The following is a 15,004-nucleotide window of genomic DNA, read 5'->3' as shown; positions in this document are numbered from 1 at the left end:
ATAGATAGATAGATAGATAGATAGATAGATAGATAGATAGATAGATAGATAGATAGATAGAAGGCACAGGGTGAGTTAAAGATGAAGTTGTGGTATCTTTAGAATAAAATTAAGGGGGGAGAGAAGATTATACTGGGAGGAGAAAGGGAGAGGTAGAATGGGGTAAATTATCTCACATAAAACAGACAAGAAAAAGTTTTTACAGTGGAGGGGAAGTGGGGGAAGGTGAGAGGAAATGAGTGAATCTTATTCTCATTGGATTTGACTTAAGGAGGGAATAACATACACATTCAATTGGGTATGGAAATCTATCTTACCCTACAGGAAAATAGGGGGCAAGGGGATAAGAGAGGGAGGATGATAGAAGGGAGGGCAGGTTGGGGAAAGAAGGGAAAGGGTCAAAGGAGGGGGTGGGATAGGATGAAGGGAAATGTAGTTAGTTTTTTACAACAGGGAAAGGGATATTCAGAATGCACGCTGTCTTGGGATGGGGAGAAGGGCGAGATGGGGAGAAAATTTGGAACTCCAAATCTTGTGGAAGTGAATGTTGAAAACTAAAAATAAATAAATTATTTTTTTAAAGGAAATAAATACTAGAATTTTGGCAGTAATTGAAGTTACATTTACTACAGTTTGCTGAGTTCATTTCATCAACAAACAGAACAAAACACTTGCACTGCACCAGTCACTCAATAACCAGTCATTAGATAGTAAACATTTATTAAGCACTTATTAAGTTCCAGGTATACCCCTGCAGCTCTTTTTCCACTCTTTGCCATCTTTCAAATTTAATTTGTAGTAGTTAAGCAATAATATCTATTAGTTATTTCAGTATTACAAATGTTGTTCATATGGGCCTGGTGACTTGAATTTATCTAAAGTATCTCTCTTATTACCTTGCTCTCCTATTAAATCAGCACTAATATTTTTCTATGAGCTGTTCTTGTGCAATCTTTCCTTTCCATTTCAACATTTTCTCCTTGACATGGAAAATATAAGCAAAATTATAGTTGAACATTTTTCTTTTTTGCCATCTGCTTTCATCATACTATCCTCCCCAAATAGCAATCCTCTCTCTTTTTTATCTTCCCTTTTCTCCTAATGTAGATAGATGATAAAGAGATAGAGAATTTAGCCAAAAGTCAACAATCATTTACTAAGTGCTTACTATGTTCCAGGGACTATGCTAAGTGCTGGAAGGAATGTTCCCTATGTGCCAACTCTACCGATATGAAACAATCAAGAAAGACAGTTTCTACCTCAAAGGAGATTATATTCTAATGGGGGAAGACAGCACACAATGGGGAGCTGTAAAAGGTGAGGAAGTGGTATGTCCCTGAGTGGAATCCAAGTTTTTAATGGGAGGGAGATATGTTTGATGAATGGAGTCTAGGTAACATGATGTAGAGAAGTCTGGGAAGTAGTGAAGATGACAAGGAGGTCAGGTTCTGGGAAAAATAATGTGAAAGAACATCTATCAGAACTCAGTGCTTCAATGAGAAAACAAGAAGTATTAGAATAAAATCAAGATTGAAATACTAGAATAACAAGTGAGATACTCACTATAATAAAATAATTCTCTTGGAAAACTTGGCAAGGAGAGTTACTTTAAGAAAAAATGAACATGTGATAAAATAAAATAGAAATTCTCTCATTCTATTTTTTTGATTATGAAATTATCATTAAGACAAGTCAGGAAATAATTAGTTGTTCTTATAGAGATAGAGGAGGGAAGAAGAGATGGAGGGAAGGAGAGAAGTGAAAGAAAAGGAGAGACAGAGATAGAAAGATAGACAGAAATACACAAGACAAAGACAGAGAAATGCAGAAAGAGACAGAGACAGAGACAAAGACAGACAGATCTATGGATGGACAGGGACAGACAGAAAGAAGGGTAGATAGAAGGAGGGACTGACAGGGAGAGATACAGAGAAACAGATCTGCTATAATCCATTACCATTACATTGTCAAATTTTATAAATACTGTAATCTGTTTCCCAAACCCCTCATCTCTTTACAATTTCTCTCCATTTGTCTATAATGTACTGCAAAGATAATACAACTTCTGTTTTCTTCCTTCCATTGAACTTCTCCTGATGTCTCATTATGATGCTTTCCCATTCTGCTTCATGTATTTATTCTCATGTATATATGTGTATATATATACATATATATGTCTTCTTATTGTGTAAAGTCACCCTATCTCCCACCCCATTCTATTCTTTTTCAGTCCACTGTGTTTGAAATAAAATTACAAAATCCAAAATATTCTCTACCCTTAAGGAGTTATGTTCTATTGGGGGAAGGGGACACAGACATTTTCATATCCTTCCAGAGCCAAATTCTGATCAGTATTACCACTCCAGTAGTCTTGGTGATTACTACAATGTCAAATTTGCTTCCTTGTATTAGGGTCTCTGTTCCTCATTGTTTGCAATCCATACTTCATATATTTGTGCATAAATAGCTGAGGCCATGGATTTTTACAGTTGATTTCTTTATTTGGATTTTGTGTCTTATGAAATTCTGAGCATATTTATTACTTTGTTTCTTCCTATCCAATGGCTACTTCCTATGGTAGCTAGATTACTGGATATATACAGATTGTTATTTTTCTACCCTTCCTGTTTATGTTTAAGTCTTTTATACTGCATTTGTAAAGTTACAGAAAAATTCATTTCTTTTTAACTGATTCATCTTGTTTAGTATTTTATTTTTCTCCAATTACATGTAAAAACATTTTTAAAACTGTGAGTTCCCCACCCCCCCATTGAAAAGGTAAGCAATTCAATATAGGTTATACATGTGTCATCATACAAAACATATTGCTATATTAGTCATGTTGTGAAAAAAACAGGCAAATAACTTAAGAAAATATAGTTTAAAAAAGTGTGTTTCAATCTGTATTCCAATACCATTCTTTCTCTGGGAATGAATAGAATTTTTCATCATAAATCCTTCAGAGTTGTCTTGAATCATTGTATTGCTGAGAATAGTTCAGTCATTCACAGCTGATCATCTTATAATATTGCTGTTGCTTTGTACACAATACTTATCACTTTGCATCAGCTTCTGTAAGTGTTTCGAAGTTTTTCTGAGAGCATCCTGCTCATCATTTCTTATAGCATAATAATATTCTATCACAATCACATACTACAATTTGTTCAGCCATTCCCCAATTAATGGGCATCCCCTCAATTTCTAATTCTTTGCCACCAGAAAAGAGTTTCTATAAATATTTTTTACATATAGGTTCTTTTCTTTCTTTTTATCTCTTTTTGGATACAGACCTGGTAGTGGTATTACTAGGTCAAAGGATATGCATGGTTTTATTGACCTTTAGGCATAGTTCTTAATTGCTCTACAGAATGGTTGAATCAGATCACAACTCCACCAACAGTGCATTAATGCCTCATTTTTCCCTCCAACATTTGTCATTTTCCTTTTTTGTTCTATTAGCCAATCTAATAGATATGAGGTAGTACCTCAGAATTGTTTTAATTTGCATTTCTCCAATCAATAATGTTTTAGAGCATTTTTTTCATATGGCTATAGATAGTTTTGATTACTTCATCTGAAAATTGTTCATATATTTGGACCATTTATCAGTTGGAGAATGGTTCTTATTTTTATAAATTTGACTCAGTTCTCTATATGTTTGAGAAATAAGATCTTTATCAGAGAAATTTGCTTCAAAAATTTTTTACAGTTAAGATTGCTAACTCCATTTCCATCCATCCTATTTCATCCTCTGTTTATTCTTTTCTCTCTCTCCTTTCACCCTATCCCTCCTCAAAAGAGTTTTGCTTCTGACTACCACCTCCCACAATTTGCCCCCCCTTCTATCACCACCCCTCCTCTTATCTCTTTCCTCTCCTACTTTCCGGTAGGGTAAGATAGATTTCTATACCCACTTGAGTGTGTATGTTATTCCCTCTTTGAAGCAATTCTGATGAAAGTAAGGTTCATTACCTCCCTCTCACCTCTACCATCTTCCCCTCTATTGTAAAAGCTTTTTTCTTTACTCTTTTATGTGAGATAATATTTCCCATTCTACTTTGCTCTTTCCCATTCCCTTTCTCTTTCTCCCAGTGCATTCCTCTCTCACCCCTTACTTTTAATTTTTTTTAAATCTCATCCCTTCATATTCAACTTACACCTGTGCCCTCTGTCTATATATACTTCTCCTAACTGCCCTAAAAGTTCTTTTGAGTTACAAATTATCATCTTCCCATTTAGGAATGTAAACAGTTTCATTAAATTAAGTCTCTTATAATTTCTCTTTCCTGTTTACCTTTTATACTTCTCTTGAGTCTTGCATTAGAAAGTCAAATTTTCTATTCAATTCTGGTCTTTTCATCAGGAATGCTGGAAAGTCCTCTATTTCATTGAATGTCTATTTTTCTCCCTGAAGGATTATACTCAGTTTTGCTGGGTAAGTGATTCTTGGTTGTAATCCAAGCTCCTTTGCCCTCTGGAATATCATATTCTAAGCCCCCCAATCCTTTAATATAGAAGCTGTTAAATCTTGTGCTATCCTGACTCTGGCTCCACAACACTTGAATTCTTTCTTTCTGATTACTTGCAATATTTTTCCTTGACCTGGGAGCTTTGTAATTTGGCTATAACATTCCTGGGAGTTTTTATCTTGGTATCTTTTTTAGGAGGTGTTTAGTGAATTCTATTAATTTCTATTTATACTGTAGTTCTATAATATCAGGATGTTTTTCTTTAATAATTTCTTGAAAGATGATGTCCAGGCTCTTTTTTGATCATGGCTTTCAGGTAGTCCAATAATTTTTAAATTAAATCTCCTGGATCTATTTTCCAGGTCAGTTATTTTTCCAATGAGATAGTTCACATTATCTTCTATTATTTCATTGTTTTGGTTTTGTTTGATTGCTTCTTGATTTCTCATAAAGTCATTAGCTTCCATTTGCTCAGTTCTAATTTTTAAGGAATTATTTTCTTCAGTGAGCTCTTGTACCTCCTTTTCCATTTGTCCAATTCTGCTTTTTAAGGCATTCTTCTCCTCATTGGCCCTTTGTGCTTCTTTTACCTTTTGAATTAGTCTGTTTTTAAGTTGTTATTTTCTTCAGCATTTTTGGGTGTCCTTTAGCAAATCATTTTTCATGATTTTCTTGCATCACTCTCATTTTCCTCTACTTCTCAAATTTTCCGCTATTTCTCTTACTTGACTTTCAAAACCCTTTTTGAGCTCTTCCATGGCCTGAGACCAATTCATATTTTTTTTGGAGGCTTTGGATGTGGGAGCTTTGATTTGTTATCTTCTTCTGAATATGTTTTGATCTTTACTGTCACCATAGTAACTTTCTGTGGTCAGAATATTTTTTGTTATTTGCCCATTTTTCCAGTTTTTTCTTGACTGATAACTCTTTGTTAAAGTGAGGCCCTGCTTCCAGGGTGAAGGGTGCACTGACCCAAATTTTGGGGTTTTGTGCAGCTGTTTTCAGAAATACTTATAAGGACCTACAAGTTTTCAGTTCTTCCAAGGTGGTATGATCTAAAGAAACGTGTTTACTACTCTTCTGTGAATGATCGCAAGCACTCTTTTCTGCCCTTGAACTGTGATGAGGGTCCCCACTCCACTGATGCCACAAATTCTGGTGTGCTAGTACTCCTCCTTGCCCTGGAACAGCCACCCAGGACTGTGACTCAGATCTGAGTATGAGCAAAACAAAAGAGCCCTGCCCCCAGTGCCAGCAAAGAGACCCCTGTAATCTTCTGATCAGTTGTTTCAGCCCCCTTACCATCCGTGGGCTGAAAAGTCCAGAAGCAGCTACTGTTGCTTTAGATTCAATGGCCCCCAAGACCTGATTCTGGTTTGCTGGTTTGCTAACAGTCCTGGCATAGCCTGCACTGGATTGTGCTCCACTCTCACCCAGGTACAACTGTCTTGCTGACCTTTTAAGTTGTTTTTTGCTGGAAAATTATTTCACCTTGTCCTTTTGTGGGTACTGCTACTCCAGGAATTATTTTATGGCATTATTGAAAGTTATTCAAAGGGGTCTTGGCGAGAGCTCAGGAAAGTCACTGCCTAAATTACACCATCTTGGCCTTATCTCCAGAATTCATTTCTGTTAGTTGCATTATATCTCTGTCATAGAAACTATAATTCCTATATTTAAACTGTGATCTAGAAATCCTAAATCTGATTATGCTCAGATCACATTTTCTCCTTTTTCCTCTTTCTACTTCTTGCTTTTTTCTCTCTTGTTGTTCTAGTTCTTTTTATTCTTCTTGTTCTTTGAATCATCTATCTTTCTATCTTATCTTCCAAGAGGGAGGCCATTCTGCATTTGAATATACATAAATTATCTGGCAGTAGCAGAAAACCAAAACAATTCACAAATTATACAATTTGCTTAAAACTCTCCCCTTGTCTCCCTTCTTGCTGGAAGTGGCAAACAGTCCTTTGTCATTTCTTCTAGTACCTCTTGTGCTTTGCAAGTGTTTGGGAATAGATCCAATTTGTTTTTACAGAATGGCTATACCAGTTCAAAGATATACTAATTTAATTTTACATTATTGTTTTCCCATATTTTCCCATAGCCCTTCCAATAATTGTCATTTTCCTGTTTTGTCATGTGTGCCAATCTCATGGTTTTGAGGTAGAACCTCAGAATTGCTTTAATTTACATTTCTCTAATCATTAATGATTTGAAACATTTTTTCCTTTTGCACATACATACATATGTATGTATACATCATTATACATATATGCTCCTTGGGTTTCTTCCCTTAACATTTGCCTCTCCATATAACTTGATAATTTATCAGCTGGGGAGTGATTGTTATTCTCATAAATTTGAAACAGTTCTTTTGATATATTGGACATGAAATTTTATCAGTAAAACTTGCTGCAATCTGCCCCACTCCTCATTCAACCATTTCCCTGCTAATCTTAGCTTCAATGATTTGTTATACACAGCCTTTTAAAAATTTTATGTAATCAAAATTGTCCATCTTGTCTTCTATCATTCACTCTACTCTGTGTTTGGTCATGATGTTTATCTCTTCCATAATTCTCTTCCCATTTTCTACCAGGCTCTCTTCTTTCTTACTTTGGTTTTTTATTATTTTCCACAAGATTCTTGACCTTTCAGTGCTCTAGATGATTTTTTTCAGTTCTATAAAGTAATATTTCAGCAATTTGTTTGATTTGAGACCGAAAAAGTACATTAATTTTGTTCTCTTGTCATTTTTATTATATTGGCTAAGCCTACTGATGAGCAATTAATATTTCTCCAAATATTTGTTTGTCTTTATTTCTATAACAATGTTTTGTAATTGAATTCACATAGTTCCTGTCTATTATCTTGGTAGGTAGAGTCCAAAATATTTTATATAATATGCAATTATTACAAATGTATTTTTCTATCTACCTCTTCATACTCAATTTTATAAGTAATATGAACTTATGATTTATGTGGATTTTCTTTATATCTTGCAAATTTGCTGAAGTTACTAAATATTTCAATTAATTGTTTAGCTAATTCTCTAGGTTTTCAAGGTTTATCATCATATCTTCTGCCAAGAATGATTATTTTACTTCTTCTTTGCCTATGTCTATTCCTTCAATTACTTTTTTATTTTTGGTTTTACTGCTATAGTACACATTCTTAGAACTACATTAAATAGTAGTGATGCCAATGGAAAACCATTATCCCTTTTGTAATTGGAAACAACACTAGGTTGTTGGCTCCAGAACTGAGATACATGCTATATAATCATATTAAGATAAGGTCTGTATTTATGTTTTTAATGTTCTTCTTTAAAACAGAAATTGGTATAATATTTTGACAGGAATCTTTTCTGTGTCTAGTAACAAAATAAAATTATTTTTGTTGTCTTTATGATCAATTAGGTAAATTATGTTATAGTTTCCCTAATATTGAACCAATTCTGCATTACCAGTATAAATGCAACTGTGTAATAGTTTACAATCTTTGTGATATATTGCTGTAAACTTTTTGCTGTAAGAATCTGCTAGAACCTCTTCATTTCTTATTTTTGCACAGTGTTATACTGGAATTAATTCTTTTTAATATTGAAATAATCTGATTTTGTTTTTTATTTGAAGACTTTGTTTACGCCCTGTTAAATTTCTTTTTTTAAGATTAGATTAAGTTCTCTATTTCTTATTTGCTTAATTTGAGTATTTTATATTTTTATAAGTGTTAATGTATTTCATTTGAATGGTCAATTTTATTGGAATACAGTTAGAAAATAATTCATAATAATATCCGTTATGTCTTCATTTTTTTGCTTTTTTTTACTTCTTTTTAAAAAAATACGTATTGCATCATTGATTTTCTAAATCATTTCCCCCAATTATTGTTTTCATGGTGCCCCACTGTATTCTTTCTCTTTTTAATTCTATTTCACTCCTTCTCTCTCCCTTTTGTTCTTTTGTTGGGTCTTCCAACCTCTGTAAGAGTCTTTATGGCTGTTCTATGTTAACTTTAGAATTATTTTCTTCTGTACTTTGATCTTGGAGTTATCTTATTTCATTGTATTTTTTCCCATTTCATTAGTTTTATTTTTCTTAGCAATTTCCTCATTTTCTGAATTTTACCATCTTGAAGATTTTGAATCATTGTTGAGAGGAGCTATTTTTAGGGGTTTTATTTTGGAATTTACTGACTATATTCTAGACTTGAAGCTAATTCCAAGGTGCTGTAGTCATTACTCCAAGCAAGAGGCCTGAATATATGAATATTCAACAGAGACCTTAGGTTGAGGAGGAGACTGGGAGTCACTGACACTAATGAATCCAAGGATGGTTGGCTAAGACCATGATACTTATTTTCCACACTTGCAATTAATTTCAATCTGGCTGCAATAGGTATCACTTTGAGTTAGTAAAGTGAAGAGTGTTCTGTGTGACTACTTTGAAATTGCAGGTGGACACAGTGTGGGACCAATAGTGTAGCTCCTACAGTTTAATTTTTCTTTTCTGTTGGCATCATCTTTCTATAATTTCTTTTCTTTGCTCATTTTTGCTTGTTGAACTTTTATAATTTAATTTGTTTTTTTATTACACATTTTGAGTTTGGCATTTGGTGAGCCTTACATTTTTCCATCTTGATAATCAAGAAAAGTCAACAAGCTTTATGAATATTCAAACATATGATCAGCAAAACTCAATCATTTTTGAATATTGTACTCAGAAGTAAGCTAGATAAAGATGTACCCAGGGATAGGAGAATATCTTTGACACTTAATTTTGACAACTGTAGACCCAGTAATTGCTTCACATGTTTCTGTGAAAATCCCCCTCACCAATTTCCTCCTCTTCCCCCAACCCAGGAAAAAAGGATCAAGAATGACTAGGTGTCCTCATTCTCCATTGTATAGTGGGTAAGGGGGAGAAAAAAGAATCAAGTGTCTAATGAGAGCTGAGTCTGTGATAATGATGCCATTCAGATATTGTCCAAGTTGCTTTTCTCATATGTCAACACTCAAGATGCTCCCATCTCCCCAAGTGAATTTTTGAAGGTCCAGATGTAGTATGTTGAAAGAGACTTCGAGATAATTTTGTTCTATTCTCCTTTTTACATTCACATTTACAATTGAGAAAACTGAAAAGCCCAGAGATGGGAAATATTTTTTCCTAAGGTCATGCAGCTAGTTAATGACAGAACTTTCAAGTAAAGCCATTGAAAAAGCTGAGAAATAGTTTTTATAGCAAGTATCTCTGACAAAGGCCTCATTTGTCAAATATGTAAGTCAAATTTATACATGAGTCAAATTTATAAGAATATGAGTCATTTCCCAGTTAAAAATGGTCACAGGATATGAACAGACAGTGGTCAGATGAAGAAATCAAAGCTATCAAAGGCACATGAAAAAATACTAAAGCACTATTGATTAGAGAGATACAAATTAAAACAACTCTGAGATACCATCTCACATCTATCAGATTGGCTAATATGGCAGAAAAGGAAAATGAGAAATATTGGAGGGAATGTGGAAAAATTGGGCCACCAATGCACTATTGGTGGAGTTGTAAACTGATCCAACCATTCTAGAGAGCAATTTGGAACTATGTCCAAATGGTAATCAAACTGTGCATATCTTTTAGTCCAGCAACACTGCTACTAGGTCTGTATCCCAAAGAGATTAAAAAAAAAAGAACCTATTTGTACAAAAATATAGCAGGTTATTTTTTTTCGTGGTGGCTGAGACTTGGACATTGAAGGGATGCCCATCAATTTGGGAAGAGCTAAACAAGTTATAGTGTATGATTGTAATGGAATATTATCATATGATAAGAAATGATAAGCAGGATGGTTTCAGCAAAGTCCGGGCCTCAGGGGACTGAATCATGGGGAACTGTGACAGTTTACAGATATCTCAACCCACTGACACCAAAGACAACTTAGAGGGTCAGTAGGAAAGGTCTATCAACCATGGTAAGAGAGGAGCTCCATCCAGCCCCAGTTCTGGCTCAGCCCTGGGGCAGCGGCTGCTTCCAGAGTTCTCGCCCCACAGATGGAGGGGGGGATCAAGTGACTAATCAGAGGGAAGTTGCAGGGATCTCTTTGCTAGCACTGAGACAGGATTCTCTTGGTTTGCCTGTGCTTGGATCTCAGTCACAGTTCTGGGTGGCAGTCCTGGGGCAAGGAGGAGCACTGGCATGGTAGAGCTTGTGGTGGTGGTAGAGAAGGAATCCCCTTCACAGTTCCAAGGCGTAAAAGAGTGCTTGTGGTCACTCATAGACAAGAGTACAGGCCAGGAAAGGAATAAACACCTCATCATTGATCAAATTACCTTGGAAGAATTAAAAATTTACAGGTCCCTAGAAATATCTCTGAAAACAGTTCCACAAAATGCTTGAAGCTTGGGGCAGTACATTCTCCACACTGGAAGCAGACCCCTACCTTAACAAAGAGTTTATAACTCAGATAATTGGCTGAGAACATGAGCAAACTGTGCAAAAAAAAGTCAGACCATAGAATCTTACTCTGGTGACAAAGAAGATCAAAACATACAACCAGAAGAAAACAACAAAGTCAAAGCTCCTACATTCAAAGCCTCCAAGAAAAATATGAATTGATCCCAGGCCATGAAAGACTTCAAAAGGGATTTTGAGAAGCAAGTAAGAGAAGTAGAGGAAAAACTGGGAAGTGAAATGAGAGTGATGAAAGAACATCATGAAAACAAGTCAACAGTTTGCTAAAGGAGACCCCCCAAAAAAATACTGAAGAAAATAACACCTTAAAAAATAGACCAACCCAAATGGCAAAAGAAGTCCAAAAAGCCAATGGAGAGAAGAATGTGTTCAAAAGCATAATTGGCCAAATGGAAAAGGAAGTCCAAAAGCTCACTGAAGAAAATATTTCCTTAAAAATTGGAATGGAGTAAATGGAAGCTAATGACTTTATGACAAATCAAGACATTGTAAATCAAAACTAAAAGAATGAAAAAATAGAAGACAATGTGAAATATCTCATTGGAAAAACAACTAACCTGGAAAATAGATCCAGGAGAGAGAATTTAAAAATTATTGGACTATCTGAAAGTCATGATCAAAAAAAGAGCCTAGACATCATCTTTCAAGAAATTATCAAGTAAAATTGCCTTGATATTCTAGAACCAGAGAGTAAAATAGAAATTGAAAGAATCCACCAATCGCTTCCTGAAAGAGATCCCCAAAGGGAAATTCCTAGGAATATTATAGCCAAATTCCAGAGTTTCCAGATCAAGGAGAAAATATTGCAAGCAGTCAGAAAGAAACAATTCAAGTATTGTGGAAACACAATCAGGATAACACAAAATTTAACAGTTTCTACATTAAAGGACCAGAGGGCTTGGAATATGATATTCCAGAGGTCAAAGGAGATAGGATTACAACCAAGAATCACCTACTCAGCAAAACTGAGTATAATCCTTCAGGGAGAAAATGAACATTCAGTGAAATAGAGGACTTTCAAGCATTCTTGATGAAAAGACCAGAGCTGAATAGAAAATTTGATTTTCAAATACAAGACTCAAGAGAAGCATGAAAAGGTAAACAGGAAAAAGAAATCATAAAGGACTTATTAAAGTTGAACTATTTACATTCCTACATGGAAAGATGATATTTGTAACTCATGAGAACTTTGTCAGTATTAGGGCAGTTGGAGGGAAAAATATATGTAGAGAGAGGGGGTGGAGAGAGAGACAGAGAGAGAGAGAGAGAGAGAGAGAGAGAATCAGAGGGCACAGGGTGAGTTGAATTGAAGATGAAGGGGTGATATCTAAAAAATAAAATTAAGGGGTGACAGACAATTATACTGGGAGAAGGAGAAAGGGAGAGGTGAAATGGAATAAATTATCTCACATAAAACAGACAAGAAAAAGCTTTTATAGTGGAGAGGACGTAGGGGAATGTGAGAGGGAATGAGTGAATCTTATTCTCACTGGATTTGGTTTAAGGAAGAAATGATATACACACTCAATTAGGTATAGAAATCTATCTTACCCTACAGGAAGATAGAGGGGAAGGTGATAAGGGGGGATGAGAGAAGGGAGTGCAGATTGGGAGAGGGGGTAATCAGAAGCAAACACTTCTGAAAAGGGACAGGGTTAAAAGAGAGAATAGAATAAACAGGGGTTGGAATAGGATGACGGAAAATATAGTTAGTTTTTCACAACATGACTACTATGGAAGTGTTTTGCATGACTACACATGTATAACCTGTATCGAGCTGCTTGCTTTCTCAATGAGGGTGGGTGGGGAGGGAGGAAGGGAGAAAATTTGGAACCCAAGGTTTTAAAAACAAATGTTAGAAATTGTTTTTACATGCAACTGGGAAATAAGATATATTGGCAAGGGGGTACAGAACTCTATCCTGCCCTACAGGAAAATTGAAGGGGAAGGGGATAAGAGAAGGTGGGGAATGACAGAAGGGACAGCAGAGTAGGGGAAGGGGATAAGAGAAGGTGGGAATGACAGAAGGGATGGCAGAGTAGGGGAAGGGGTATTCAGAATGCATGCCGTCTTGGGGTGGGGGGAGGGGTGAGATGGGGTAAAAATTTGGAACTCAAAATCTTGTGGAAATGACTTGCCACGGGTTACACAGTACATATGTGTTACAAGCAGTACTTGAACCTAGGTCTTCCTGACTCTAGGGCTATCTCTTCATCCTTAATACCAATTCTAATAGGCATGTGATAGAACATAATGGAGGAGCATTTCCCAGAAGGGAAAGAGTCAGCTGAAAGAACCCCACCCTCCAGGATCTGGTAGCATACTTGGTCCACGTTCTATGAATATGTTCATTGCTAGAGAACTCCAGGAAACAATCTAACTGAGATCTAGTTGTTTGTGGGGATAATTTTCTCTTCAAAGTGATGAGATTAGCTTTTTGCTCTGGTAATTTCTGGCTGGCACCATGAAAATTACCAGGCCAGCTTGCTTTGTTGATAAACTCTAATGTTGGTTCTGATTTAAAATATTTCCTATTTTCATACAGGAAAAATACACAAGGAAAAAATCCAGTAGAAACAATATGAGTAATAGAATTTCTTTTAAAAATTATTTCTTTTTTAACATTCTTTACAATAATTTTTGAATTCAAATTCTCTCCTTCCCTAGAGTCCCTCCCCCACCCATTGAGATGACAAGCAATATATGTGTAAAACAATGTAAAACATATTTACATATTAACCAAGTTGTAATTTTTAAAAGCAAGAAAAATAAAGTGAAAAAATTACATTAAAAAAAAGGCTAACATGAACTGATACAAAGTGAAGGGAGTAGAACCAGGAGAACATCATACACAGTAACAATATTGTATGATGAACAACTGTGCATGACTTAGCTATTCTCAGTAATACAATGATCCAAGACAATCCCAAAAGCCTCATGATGAAAAATGCTGTCTATCTCCAGAGCAAACACTGGTGTTGTCTGAATACATACTGAAGTGTGCTATTACTTTACTCTCTTTTTTTGTTTGAGTTTTCTTGTACAAAATGACTAATATGGAAATGTTTTATATGCTTACACACACATAACCTCTATCAGATTGCTTACTGTATCAGGGAGGATGAAATGGGAGAGAAGGACAAACCTGAAGCACTTAAAAAACAATGAATGTTAAAAGTTGTTTTTACATGTAATTGGGGAAGATAAAATATTATTGAAAAATAAAAAAAATTAGTAACAGCAAAAATTTTCTTCTTTACATGTAAGTGGGAAAAAATAAATTTTATTTTTAAAAAAGAAAGAAAAAAGAAAAGTAATTTTAATAATAATGATAATGATTAATAATAATAATAATAACAATAAGAATCCCAGGACATTGGCTCACTCTCACCAAACTTTTCAATATATCTCTAATTGTCTTTTTAATCACAGGTATATCCAAATTAGAGATTAGAAACAATATTCAATTGAAATATGTTTGATGAACAAAGGGAAGCCACTTGAGATAATTCAGCTTTAACACAATCTTATTGTCCTTAAGAAGTGGGGCTATCAGTAATCAGGGAAGAATATTGCTATCTAAATATTTTGATCAATATCTCATCCTAAAACTCATCAAAATATGCAGCTGCAAAAATGAAAAAGTAATAAAATCCTAAAAAATATAAAGAAAGTATCAATGACTTCCCAGTGTACCAGTGCCCTTTGACACACACCAAAAACAGTTACATCTTTAGGAAAGAGCCATCTTGCATCTCTCTATTGTATCATCTTTGGCAAACTGTTATTGAATGCTGAACTACTATATAGAAAGCTTCAGTAAGAAATTTATTAATGATGTAGATTAGTTTTTCCCACATTTAATTATAGTAGTATTCAAATACCCATTAATCAACTTTGTGTAATGTGCTAGAAAAATGGAAATGAAAATTTTAGCCATGAGACTTTCAATTTCTTCCCAATAAGAAAAAGAAGACCATTCACCTATTTTTTTTTCTGGAATAGCCTGGCCTAAGAGATCAAATAATGCAGTCTCTCTCATAGTTCTACCTCTGTCTCTATAAC

This window comes from Vombatus ursinus, unplaced genomic scaffold, assembly GCF_900497805.2.
Source record: "Vombatus ursinus unplaced genomic scaffold, bare-nosed wombat genome assembly UNPS02015255.1, whole genome shotgun sequence".
In the NCBI taxonomy this organism is placed as follows: domain Eukaryota; kingdom Metazoa; phylum Chordata; class Mammalia; order Diprotodontia; family Vombatidae; genus Vombatus; species Vombatus ursinus.
This window is presented reverse-complemented; position numbering follows the sequence as displayed.